The following is a 5,751-nucleotide window of genomic DNA, read 5'->3' as shown; positions in this document are numbered from 1 at the left end:
GTCAAGCATTCTATGTAATTCTTCTTTCAGCACTTGAGCACATTTTTCCTTCCCATCATGCTCACGAAAAACAATGAAAAGATGGAGCATATGAGGCATCCTCAATTCCAAAAAAATTTGTAGTTTTCTAGAGAAAGAACAAGAACCAAAAATATTCGATTGCAAGATCTAAAGATATACCTTCAAGCGCTAACCTCCCCGGCAACGGCGCCAGAAAAGAGCTTGATGTCTACTACGCAACCTTCTCCTTGTAGACGTTGTTGGGCCTCCAAGTGCAGAGGTTTGTAGGACAGTAGCAATTTCCCTCAAGTGGGTGACCTAAGGTTTATCAATCCGCAGGAGGCGTAGGATGAAGATGGTCTCTCTCCAGCAACCATGCAACCAAATGACAAAGAGTCTCTTGTGTCCCCAACACACCCAATACAATGGTAAGTTGTATAGGTGCCCTAGTTCGGCGAAGAGATGGTGATACAAGTGCAATATGGATGGTAGATATAGGCTTTTGTAATCTGAAATTACAAAAACAGCAAGGTAACCAATAGTAAAAGCGAGCACGAACGGTATTGCAATGCGTGGAAACAAGGCCTAGGGTTCATACTTTCACTAGTGAAGTTCTCTCAACAATGATAACATAATTGGATCATATAACTAGCCCTCAACATGCAACAAAGAGTCACTCCAAAGTTACTAATAGCGGAGAACAAACGAAGAGATTATTGTCGGGTACGAAACCAACATAAAGTTATTCTTTCTGATCGATCTATTCAAGAGTCAGTAGTAAAATAGCACGAAGCTATTCTTTCCGTTCAATCTTTAATAGAGTTCGTACTAGAATAAGACCTTAAGATACATATCAACCAAGACCCTAATGTCACCTAGATACTCCATTGTCACCTCAAGTATCCGTGGGCATGATTATACGATATGCATCACACAATCTCAGAATCATCTATTCGACCAACACATAGAACTTCAAAGAGTGCCCCAAAGTTTCTACGGGAGAGTCAAAACATGTGCCAACCCATATGCATAGGTTCCCAATGTCACGAAACCCACAAGTTGATCACCAAAACATACATCGAGTACTCACATGAATATCCAAACGTGTGCCAACCCATATGCATAGGTTCCCAATGTCACAAACCCGCAAGTTGATCACCACAGATAGACACGTGCAAGACATACATCAAGTGTTCTCAAAGACTCAATCCGATAAGATAACTTCAAAGGGGAAACTCAATTCATTACAAGAAGGGAGAGGGGGAAGAACATCATAAGATCCAACTATAGTAGCAAAGCCCGCGGTACATCGAGATCATGACATCTCAAGAACACGAGAGAGAGAGATCAAACACATAGATACTGGTACATACCCTCAGCCCCGAGGGTGAACTACTCCCTCCTCGTCATGGAGATCGCCGGGATGATGAAGATGGCCACCGGAGATGGATTCCCCCTCCGGCAGGGTGCCGGAACGGGCTCCAGATTGGTTTTTGGTGGCTAAAGAGGCTTGTGGCGGCGGAACTCCCGATCTAGGTTTCTTTTGGGGGGGTTTGTATTTATTGGAATTTATGACGGTGTAATTACGTCGGTTGGGCCCACGAGGAGGTCACAAGCCTGGTAGGCGCGGCCTAGGGGGTGGGGGCGCCTCCTGGGCTTGTGACTCCCTCGTGGCTCTTCTGGCCTTCTTCCAAAGCTTCGGGGGTCTCTTTTGGTCCAAAAAAATCATCGCAAATTTTTATTCCATTTGGACTCCATCTGAAAAAGGGTCAAAAACACGGAAAAAACAAAAACTCGCACTAGGCACTGAGTTAATAGGTTAGTCCCGAAAAGATATAAAATAGCATAGTCATGCATATAAAACATCCATAGTTGACAAGATAATAGCATGGAACCATCAAAAATTATAGATACGTTGGAGACGTATCAGTAGGCCACCTGAAAAGCATGCTCTCTTATCGCAAATTCAGGAAAGGGTTAAAAGGGGAAGTTGATGATATGTTGAGGACTGAGAAATCAGAGAATCCTATGAGAATAGTCTATTGTTTTGGCATATCTTATGATCATCCACGCACCTTTATGTTATCTTACATCAGGAGTACAAACGCACATCATGAGTATGTTGGGTTATACCAAAGGACTTTAGATTTTGAAAGAAATATTTTGAAAAACCGGAGGGGATCTTTGTAAGAGTTAGGGTATATATGTCTTTTGGCATTTTGGTATTTGAAACATGATTTTAGAATAAATATTTATTAAGTCTTGGGGACTAGAAAATGGGTAGGTCGGAGGCTTGGAGCACCTGTTGGAGATCTTTATATAGCATCAGAGTAGCCGAGATAGGGCGGCACTAATTAATAGGAACACGGGTTCGCCTGCTTGGTTGCTCCTAGTAAATTAGGCCTCAGAGAGAAGTTAAGCGCTGGATGTTAAGAGAGAAACGTTGTATGACATAAAGTTGGAGCTACTGTGTGGTTTCTCTGATCGGAGGACCCTTATAGAGCAGAAGTATAGGAGATGATAAGAGAGAAACGTTGTATGACATAAGATAGGCACCTTTATATTATGTTACATCAGAAGTACAAACCCACATCATGAGTATGTTGGGTTATACCCGAAGGGCTTTAGATTCCGGAAGAAAGATTTTGACAACCCGGGGGGAACCTTTCTAAGAGTTTGGGTATATATGTGTTTTGGCATTTTGGCATTTGAAACATCATTTAAAAAAATATTTATTAAGTCTTGGGGATTAGAAAATGGGTAGGTCGGAGGCTTGGAGCACTAGTTGAAGATGTTTGTAGAGTAGCAGAGTAGCTGAGATAGGGGCGGCACTAATTAAGAGTGTGCTCAGTTTCTCCCTGTAAATTGGGCGTGAGAGAGAAGTTAAGCGTTGGATGATAAGAGAGAAAAGTTGTATGACATAAAGTTGGAGGTATTGTGTGGTTTCTCTGATCGGAGGACCGCTTATACAGCAGAAGCATCGGAGATGATAAGAGCGAAACGTTGTATGACATAAGATAGGCACCTTTATATTATCTTACATCAGGAGAACAAACCCAAATCATGAGTATGTTGGGTCATACCCAAAAGGCCTTAGATTTTGGAAGAAATATTTTGACAGCGTTGATCGCCTTGTGTCATATTTTCAAAAACAAATTGACAAACCACCACCTGATGCTGGCCCTTCAATGTGAAATGTTGCGGCAATGGTACCTATGAAAAATAACTTGATAAAACTATTTGTCACTCTGTGATGAAAAATAACTTGATAGAACTATTTGTCACTCTCTCATGAAAATCTATATAATCAAACATTGCATTCATATAAGCATTCACTCTAGTAAGCATTCTAGCAATCAAAATACAATCAATGAATAAAGCAACAAACAAAACAATAAGGTTATTCGGTTAACAAAAACTATTTTATCATATTCTTCAGTAGCAAAAAGAATCAACTAGAAAGCTTCTATAAAACTCTAGTTATGATCAAAAATAATATTAACTTAAAATTATATAAAATTTATCCAACTAAAAAAATTCATAAAGTATTTTTTCTTAATAAATTTAATAGCAAAAATAATTAAATGAAAACTAGGCATGTATGCATCTGTTTAAAAGAAAACTAAAACTAAAATGACAATATCCTAAAAAGGTCTAAAACCAAAAATAGGAAAAGGGCTTTAGTCCCGGTATGTGCAACCTATCGGGACTAAAGGCCTAGCTTTAGTTCCGGTCCGAGCCACCAACCGGGACTAAAGGCCTGGGTATCGTGCGCTTCGGGCTGCTGAAATTTAGCTTTAGTCCCGGTTGGTTGCTCAGACCGGGACTAAAGGTAGGCATTTAGTCCCGATTGGAGCCACCAACTAGGACTAAAGCATTGTGTATATAAGCAAGACTTAGAAACTTTTTCCAAACACCATCTCGAGCTTCAATCTCTTCCCCGACGATGTCGAACACCACCACCACGCCTCCAGGTTGCCGAAGCTCGTTGTCGCCTCCAAGCCATCCCCGAGCCCACTGACCATCATCGGACCTCCACGCCCTCCTCCCCGACCCTGCTCCTTGTCGCCGCCCCCGACGTCCTCCCTGAGCCCTGCCCCGACGCCATCACCGAGCCCGCTCCTCGTCGTCGCCCCCACGCCGTCCCCGAGTCCTGCCTCGATGCCGCTCCTCGTCACCACCCCAACACCGTCCCTCACCACTTTCCCATCACTGACGCCTCCTCGCTGTCAGCGCCCCCCGATCCCCTCCTCGTCCTACCCCCTGCTGGGTGCTGATGTCGATACTGCTGACACCGACGTTGTTCACCCGCGTTGCTGCCCGACCCCGACGCCGACGTCGATGTCGCCCGCGTCGCCGCTCTGCTCGCCGATGCTGGCGTGTCATTTTTGGTGAATTGATGACTTAGAGATTTTTTATCAAAGTTAGAAAGTACACTTGTATTGGAGTCAAATAGATAGAGTAATTTTGTGGGTGCAAAAGAATTGGTGAGAATATGGCTCCTTTGCAAATCAAAGGAACTATGAATAATTGAAATTCCAACTCTGGAATTTATTAAATATAAGAACAATATTTACATAGTTAGAGATATTCATGATTAAAGTCATTTTTTAGAAAAATTTGCATAGGTCATTAATCAAAGTTAGAGATATTTGCATATATAGGTTATTATCAAAGTTATTCATGATCAAAGACATTTTTTAGAGAAAGTTAGAGATATTTGCATATATAGGTGTTGCATCTATGTGGACTGATCGTCGACGTTGGAGTTGTTGGTCCCTGATCGTATCTCCGTTGTTCGACAAAAGGTGTCCATTTGTTGTATAAATATAACCCCGATAACTTCGGTATAATTTTTGTAACATGTATGGGTTTGATAACCGCAGGCTTATATAGTTGATTGGACGTTGGAGTGCATATTTAGTCGAGTCCAACATCAATATTAGTGAATGATTTCATATTGTTGGGCACCGCGGAGAGTTGTGAGAGGAGATTTACCTTTGATAATTAATTCTAGATAGGACGAATATAGTTATATTGGATAATTGATCTCCATATAAATGAAGCATAAAAGTTTAGCAAACAGTTTAGCCATCACTTAGAAATTGCCATGTTGTAATATTTGCAGAAACTATGGAACACGTCGGAGACTTAGATCAAGAAGAGATGTTGGGGGATATAATCCGCGACAGAGGTGATGATATCACCTCACTGTATCTCAACAACTCTGATGATGAGGGAAGAGAGGATGACGGCTCCGATGATCGAATGGAGGGAGGAGATGACGACTCTGTCGGTGTTGGAGCCTTAACTGTTGTAAAGTCCTTCGGATCAAGCCAACCTTCTATAAGGAGACGAGGCCCAAAAAAGGTTGGGCGAGAATGAAAGGTTCACGATCGAAGAAGTCGCACCCTGCGATGGAGTCGACCAGTTTAGTCCTTGTACTTCGGTGGAACCAAATTCCGGTATATGGATTGCAAACCTTTTCTGCTTTGGGTCTTAAGTGAATGAAAGGGTGGGTTAAAAAACCATGGCCAGCCCCCCTCAAGAAATCTCGCCCGAGATGAGAACAATGAAAAGCAAGATCCCGAATAAGAAAACAGAAACCGAGGAAGAGGAAACCACAAGAGTGAAGACTAGTAGAGTCTCGTCTTTTCTCATCCTTTGCTCTTCTTTTTGCCATTGGAATTTCCAATCAAATTGGTTGTAAGACTCATAAGGATCCACTTTACGAAGATCCCATTGTATTCC

The sequence above is a fragment of the Hordeum vulgare genome, chromosome 7H, assembly GCF_904849725.1.
Source record: "Hordeum vulgare subsp. vulgare chromosome 7H, MorexV3_pseudomolecules_assembly, whole genome shotgun sequence".
NCBI lineage: Eukaryota > Viridiplantae > Streptophyta > Magnoliopsida > Poales > Poaceae > Hordeum > Hordeum vulgare.
This window is presented reverse-complemented; position numbering follows the sequence as displayed.